The sequence below is a fragment of the Setaria viridis genome, chromosome 9 (genome assembly GCF_005286985.2).
Source record: "Setaria viridis chromosome 9, Setaria_viridis_v4.0, whole genome shotgun sequence".
In the NCBI taxonomy this organism is placed as follows: Eukaryota; Viridiplantae; Streptophyta; class Magnoliopsida; order Poales; family Poaceae; genus Setaria; species Setaria viridis.
The window spans coordinates 23,443,277-23,451,390 of NC_048271.2; the positions used below are offsets into that span (position 1 = coordinate 23,443,277).

Genomic DNA, 8,114 nt, shown 5'->3' on the forward strand with positions numbered 1-8,114 from the left:
TTTCTAAGCTATAAACCTGAAATGCTTATCACCCATGACTAGTCACCTGTTTATGCATTGTTTTTGCTTGAATGCTAGTTCCATGTTTAGCTTATGCTTGGAATTCATGTTGTTTAAACTGAATAATGAAAAATGATGATAAAGAATAATTTAGTAATTCACCAAGTTATTGTGCTTAATGTTGATATCCTTGCTTGCTTAGTTGTTACATGATGTCTACCAAAAAAAGTAGGCACATGGTTTCAACAAGCCTTGACATGACTTGTGATGCATATGTGGGCGTTTGCAATGATCTCTTGTTAAGAATGTATCTTCCTTGTATGAGCTCTGATGGCCTAGTTTACTTCTTGCTTGAGTGACTCATGACTAGGTACTTGCTCATGTGGTGATACTTTTATAAACTGCAAAACTAGACAACTTGCTTCATCTTTTGCTTATATCATAATATCTCTTGATGGCGATGCAATTGCTCTTTATGATCTACCTGCTTGCGCATTATCTCACTTGTAGCCTTTGTAAGTGCTTTGTGATATATTTGAGAAGTTTGGTAGGTTGTACACCTCATGGCATGCATTTTGTACTCCCATGTGTATCTTATGTTTGCATTTAAGGGGGAGTCTTTCATTTAATGGGGAGTTCTGCATTTGGGGGAAGTATGCATTCTTTTTCTCTTGTGCATGCATTTCATTGTGGCATGTTTTCAGGGGGAGTGCATGTGTTCAGGGGAAGCTTGTGAGTTCTGTGCTCTCTTTTGCTCTTTTGTCGGTTGTGTTGAGCTTTTAGCTCTTCTTAAGGAACCGACATTTGGTTTGAGCTTTTGATCATCACATGATTGGTGTTGAGCTCTTTCTGCCTCTTCTTGATGGATCATGTGTTTTTGATCTTCACATGATTGGTATTGAGCCCTTTCTGCCTCTTCTTGTTCTTGAGGGATCATGTGTTCTTTGTCTCAGTTGTGTTAAGTTGCTGCCCATGTCTTTGGGGACAGAAACTTTACTAAGTTGATTTTGCCTTTGTGATGTTTCTCATGCCAAGTGACTTTAATATTTGCCTTTACATGGCTTTCGATCACTTGGATGAGAGTTTTGCCTAATTGATTTCACAACTTGGCTTTTATGGCTCTTCTCATCTCAAGTGACTTCGATCTTGGCTTTTGATCACTTGGATGAGATTTTCGGCTTTTGCCTCTCAAACCATTTCTTGCGCTTGAATGTTGTCAACACACTCATCAAGGGGGAGATTGAGAAATTAAGTTGATATGAACCTTGATTTGATTATGATGAGCGTTTAACAAATGTTGAAATGGCTTTGATGGCAGTTTGGGATTCATGTAGCTCTTATGTCTTTTGCTTGACTCTTCGGTTGCGTTAAGCCTTGTCTTTTCTTTGGGAACCGAGAGTTTTTTGTTTGGAGCTTGCATGATCATTTCTCATATGAAGTGGCCTTGTGTTTGCTTTACTTAGCTTTTGGGCACTTGAATGAGTTCTCTTTTGCTTTCAAATCATCTTTTGTCAATGTACTTATCAAGGGGGAGATTGAGAGACTAAGTTGAGATGTGCCTTGGTCTATTTGTGATAAGTGATTGACTAGATGATTTGAGGCTTTATCGGTTGAGTCCATATTCCATATGCACTTGATTATGCTAACGGCTAACCAGAGGTGTGAGTTGTGTTGCGGTATTTGTATAAAATATATCTTGTGTGTTGTGTCTCTTGGCTTTGTGATGTGCAGGTGTAGGATGCGACGTGGCGGTCGACGGCATGAGGTGAAGGTCAAGCGAAAGGTTCATGCCGATATACTAGGGCTGTGAAGGGTGGACACAAGTAGACTTGGACCAAGGGACCCGAGGAGTCCAGGCGGAGTCACAGATGATCCACATGGTGCATGGAAGAGTAAGAGTACACGGACGGTGATGGACATGGTGTCGGTCGAGTCAAGCAGGACGGAGGCAAGTCGAGTAGGTGGCCTGGGAGTCGGAAGTGAAAGACTTGGAGGCGTTGAAGGCTTGGTGGAGGCCGGACATGTGTCGACATCGGTGAGTCACGTCGTACACGGCGGGCAAGAGGGTTTGACCGGTTTAGCCTCAAAACCAGGGAAGAGTCACGCCTGCGGGGTGTGCAAGAGGGTTTGACCGGTTTGGCCTCAAAACCGGGGGACAAGTCTGGTGCGGCTGAACGGTGTCGAGTCGGAGGATGCGTGGCATCGTCGTGAAGCTTGCGTCGAGGCGAAGCTAAGTCATGAAGGCGTCGGGTCTGTCCGATGAACGAAGAAAAAGTTGGATGATTTTACCCCTAGGTGGTTTGGAGTTGTATGCTTCATGTAAGGGCAACTTGGGAAATAACCAAGTGAAGAGATGGCTGGTTGGGGCAGCCATCCCTTTGGTTGTTTTGGTGGGGGTTTTCTTATTTATTTTGTGAGAGCCTTTGGTAGAGGGAGAGAGGAGGGATCTTTGTGTTGATCGTTTTGCCATCCAACCTTTGTTTGTGCTTAGGATTGGTCTGTAACCGGACATGGTGGAGTAATCCAAGAATCAATTTCGTGCTCAATTGCTTCTCCTTCTCAATATCTGAAATCTATCTTTTCCCCTGTTTTGGAAGCATTTTTGGGTGAACTTTGGATCTCACGATTGGTAGCATTTTGAGGTATTTTTCTTGGGGCAAATCGGTGCTAGGACATATGCAAGAACATTTAGGATGATCTCCAAGCAAATCTATGCATGAGCACCTTGGATTTTGATATTTCCCAAAAATCCCTTTCGTGTGCCCTTTTCTAAATTCATAGAATCTTGTGACCAATTCGTGAGCCTTTTGAGTTGAAACTTTGGGAACACCTTTGGAATGTTGTTGTGAGGCTATGATTCAAATTTCGTGATTTTTGGCGGTCGTTTGATCGAGTTTCGGATTTTTCCACCCTCCTCACAAGGCTGATTTTTGGAATTCCGGAATATTCCGGAAATTTCTGGAGCTCGAGAAGTTTCCGAAGGTTTTTTCGGAAATCTTCGAAAATCCGGAATTTTCCAAAGGTTTGTCCGGATTTTTCCGAACTGTGGTGTTGGTTTTTAAAGTTTTTCTTCCGATACTTGTTTGGACTCTTTCTCGCTTCCGCTAATCTCAATTTGGGCTTCTAGCATTATTCCTAGATCCATTAGCTCGTGTATAGCTAAGTAGACTTGATTTTGGTAGAAGAGAAGTTTGTGGTTGGGTTTAGAACTTTAACTAAGATTCTTTAAGAAAATTTGAATCGGCTCTCATTCCCCCTCTTATCTTTTTGGTCCTTCAATATGTTATATATTTCTAGAGCGTTGAATTAGTTTCTTCAAATATTGAATTAGTTTGACACAAATGTTGAATATGCTTTTTATGAGGATTGGAGTAGAAAAATAAAATAAAATATAAGAATAAAAAAATAAAACGCCATCCTTGCTCTACTTGCTGCAAAAAGGAACATCTAGCAGCGTGCTTGCTGCTACTCTGCTGTGCTTCGGTGCACGCAGTGCTGCCTCTTGTGCGTTCCGCTGCGTGCGCTGCCTTTGCTTGCATGCTTTGGGTATGGGCTATAAGCTGCTGGATGGATGGGCTGTGGTGGGCTGGGCTTAACTTTCGATAGCTACATAGGAGCCCGGCACAACCTGGTATGATGCGGGAAATCTATATAACTTCCATGAGTTTTTTATAGGCTATCACAACCTTATATAAATACCTCATCCCCAAACCAACCATAAACAATATGTGACCCCGGTGAAATGCTAAATTAGCCCATTCAAACTGTTAAATCAGGGTTCACAGATTGTAAGAAAATGTTGAAACATATATCACATGTGAGAAAATTTTGGTGAGGTGGGGGAGCAGGTCAAAAATAGTATCCAATCTCCGTGCAATTTTGAGTTAGTCCATGCGAAATGTTGACATAGGGTTAACAGATTGTTGAATCAAGTCTAATAAGAAAATGTTGAATGGTATTCGCGGAAGGAGATTTATAGGCTGCAATTGTTGTGCTAGATGGACCTAATGGGTTTTAAAGTTATAGGACTTAACTAGCTTGCCAAAGCTACATAGGACTCCCGATATGCTGCTTTGCTTGGGCTGTTACACCACGACACTTAAGCGCGGCATCGGGGGAATAATCCAGGTCACGCAAGAGACTGGAAGTCATCCCGTTGTAGGAGCCGCAGGTTCACTACAGGTGGGTCCACTGATGCCCGTTTATCTTCCTCCTCCTAATGGTCACCAGTTCGGTTATTAGGGTCTTTTTTAGATTAAAGAAAAAATTATCTAGCCTCGATCATTCACAAGTGGATGTCTACAACTCGTTACAAACCTTGAAAAAATCAAAACGATCTGCAGCATTCAAACTGCAACTGAATCATACCGACTCTAAATAAACATCTGATCAAGTTCTGAAAGTTAAAGGAAACAGAAAGAACAAAGCACTATGCTTGAATCCTGCTTCTAAAATTCCACCCAAAATTATTGAAGATCTCCATTACAGTAACTTTCAGCAAATGACAGTCTTCCTCTTTAGATAGTAGGGACCAACATCTTGCCAGTAAGTTCCCTTGAAGATTACCTACAAGAAAGAGTTAGGTACTGTTTTTTTACACAATCTCATTTCTACTGAGCCACAAAGTCCAACAAAGAGCAGAAGCACCCACTGAAATCTGTTTTTTGAGTTTTGCTCAGAAACCATACAGCCAAGACCCCAACATATAAGATACACTCTTTGGTGGTTAGTAGGGATCTTCCTCCTCCTAATGGTGGCCAGTTAAGTTAAAAGGGTTTTTTTAGATTAAGGAAAAAATATCCGGCCTCGATCATTCACAAGTGAATGTCTACACCCCATAACAAACCTTGCTAGAACCAAAACGATCTGCAGCATTCAAACTATAACTGAATCATACCGACTCTAAACAAGCAACTCTGATCAAGTTTTGGAAGTTAAAGGAAACAGAAAGAACAAAGCACTACGCTTAAATCCTGCTTCTGAAATTCCATCCAAAATTACTGAAGATCTCCATTACAGTAACTTCTAGCAAATGACAGCTTTTTAATCTTGTCTTCCTCTTTAGATAGGCCTTTTGGGGTTGGGGTTGTTAGGGGAGTCCATGGTTGCTGCATTTAGAAAGGAGTTGGTGGGTGAGGGAAGATTGGCAATGGAGTTGGGTTGTGGGTGGTATGGCGCAGTGGGGACGCTGCCAACCGTGGGCCAAGGTAAGACATCTGGTAGGCTAAGGCCGGGGCGAGAGCGCAGCAACCAACGACTACTTGGGTTAGTGCGATGGTGGCTGGCTATGCTAGATCCAATGGCGGGAGCCGCCGGAGATGAAGGAGGAGGGCGGCGGCAGGGGCGAGCTTCTTATGGGCCTATGGTGGGCTTTTTGTGATGTAACTGCTTGGAGTCGTGCCTGCGAGTCTGCGACCCGGAATAGCCCCCAGGCAGCACGCTAGAATATATGAATTTCAGCTCGGATCACCCAGCTAAGTATACGAAAAACATAGGTATTTAACAAAACTTCATACTCACCTTGTTTCAGCACGCACACATGTAATTTCACAGATCATAAAAGAGAAAACGAGAATAAAAGAAATGATAGAGGTAATAATGAAAAACAGGAAAAATAGACATGAAAAGTTAGAACTTTTGAAAAGAAAAGGAATGAAAAGAAAAAAGAAATAATAGTAGTGATTTAAAAATAACGAATAATAAATAGAGAGGAAAATAAAAGTTTTGCATGTCAGTGTTTTGCATGTAATCTTGGAAACAACAAACCATAAAATTTTACATTGTATGGAGCTATTTCAACAATGAATTAAATCACATCTTCCTTACATGGTATTATTAGACACATAAATGTAAAATGCACATTGAAAATGGCCTTATTTCATACACAAGAATAGTTGTTTTGCGATGGCGAAGGTGGGATCAAACAACATTCACCGGCCAATAAAGTTTTTAAGGGAAAACACAGGCATGGATTTCATCCAATCTTTATGAATAATCTTACTATGTTCCACCCAAACATTGTAGGTATGCCACAATCTGATTGTAAACTTCAATGCTCAATTGGAACTTTATAAGGTGAAGCCACTAGGTGCAATGGGTTGGTTCTCCTTGCCGTGGCGCCAACAGTCGTGTGCATGTCAAGCTCCTCAGGCTGCATTCCATGGGGAAGGCTCCAGTTGAAGTAGTAGAGAAGCCGTGCCACGATTAGCTCAAGGGTGGATAGGGCGAAGCCGATGCCAGGGCACAACCTTCTCCCGGACCCAAATGGTAAGTACTCAAATTGTGTGCCTGTGTAGTCTGCAATGCTGTTCTTGAACCGTTCAGATTTGAACTCCTCAGCATTGTCCCAGTATTCTGAGCTTCTTGCCATCGCCCATGCGTTGACAATCACCCTAGTACCTTTGTTCACCTTGAACCCACCGATGTCACAGGTCTCACGGCACAGACAAGGGAGAAGAAGTGGTAGCGGTGGGTGGAGCCTTAGAGTCTCCTTGATCACCATCCTGGTGTAGTGCAGCTCGCCCATGAGGGACTCATGGCCGTACGGGCATTTGTGGTCAAATGCTTGCCGCACCTCCTTCTGTGCCTTTACCATGGTATCTGGGTTCCTCATCAGCTCTATCGTTGGTTGATGAAGTTGTCTCTGTGCCTGCAGTAAATAAATCCTGAACAAAATTGACATAAACAAAACAACGAAAAGATTTGTTAGTAGAAGTGCGATCATCAAAGCACTGTACAGCTTTCGAGTTACAGCTTCATGGTGAAGAACGTAAATACCCAATGATTTGTGATGAGAAATTAATGATCAGAGTTGAGAATGGACTCTCAGGTATATTTAATATAACCATGATAACAGTTTGTAACTAAAAGAGTAACATTTACCTGAATAATTGCCTTGATGGTTGTGATTTTGATGGGGATCTCAAACTCGTCCTCATCATGGATCCTCAGCAGCACGCTCAGAAGGTCATCTTCTCCTTGCACCTCTTGTCCTTCAGAATTCTTTGCCTTCCTCTCCTTCCGCCGTGCTTCACACTCGGCTATGATCTTGTCTGTCACACCTTCGAGCTGCAGATGTGCTCTTTGTAGCCGGCGTTTTGTTCCAGTGACGACGTCCAGAAACTGCAGCGATGGGAATAGGTCCCAGGCACAAAACCCAGAGATATTGCTTATCACAACATTCACGGCTGACAGGAAATGAGGACGACACGAGCAGGCTGCCGAGGTTCACGGTCTTCCCACTGGTGGAATAGATCTCCTTGACGAGGGACATGGTTTCTCTGTCCCTGATGGATGCAAACTGCTTCACCTTGGAAGTGTTGAGGAGCTGAATTGTGCAGAGCTTGCGCAGTACCAGCCAATAGGCGCCGTAGGGCGCAAAGGCAATGTCGTGGCAACCGTAGCAGATGATCTACGCGCCAAGCAACTTTGGCCGTGACGCGAAGCTCAGGTCGTTCTCCCGGAGCACCTCTCGCGCAGCTGCTGGTGAAGAGATCACGACGGTGTCGACTTGTCCCAGCTTCAGGTACATTACCGGGCCATGCTTCTTCGCGAGGTCACGGAGGGCAGCCTGCGGCTGAGAGGTGAGCACGTGGTGGAGGCTTCCAATGAAGGGGAGGCCCCGTGGACCAGGAGGTCGCCTTTTCTCTGATTTCACTCTGGATTTGTGGCGAAGTGATGCTACAATGATTAGCATTGGGATAATACCCAGGAGGAAGATGCTTATTGTGCTTATCTCCATGCTCGAAGATCACCTAAACGTAGAAGAAATGCGGGTGAAAATAAAAAAGAAAAGATGAATGCGCACGTGACATGAGCTGCTTTCTTAACGAGTAACGTGTCATACGAAGAAAATACCGCTGGATGTGTACAGACGCAGAGAAAGACAAACCACTCGAAAACATGTGGAACATTACAAGATATTATGAAAATGGTCATTTTTGTTCTTTCGTTATCATCACAAGATACAATCAAATACAGTTGTATCACTATCACGTTGCGGGCCTGTGATTGAGACCTCAAATCATTAAATTATTTATGTTGACATCAACTCAGATTAGCATCAATATCCTTTGACAAAAATATTAGTCTCAGGTCTAAATTTTGTAGTTTGT

At 43.0% G+C, this 8,114-nt stretch overlaps 1 pseudogene; it reads right to left on the reverse strand.

Annotated features, from left to right (window-relative positions):
* Nucleotides 1-5,974: 5,974 nt before the first annotated feature.
* On the reverse strand, nucleotides 5,975-7,741 carry LOC117840558 (9-beta-pimara-7,15-diene oxidase-like; annotated as a pseudogene).
* Nucleotides 7,742-8,114: the final 373 nt, after the last annotated feature.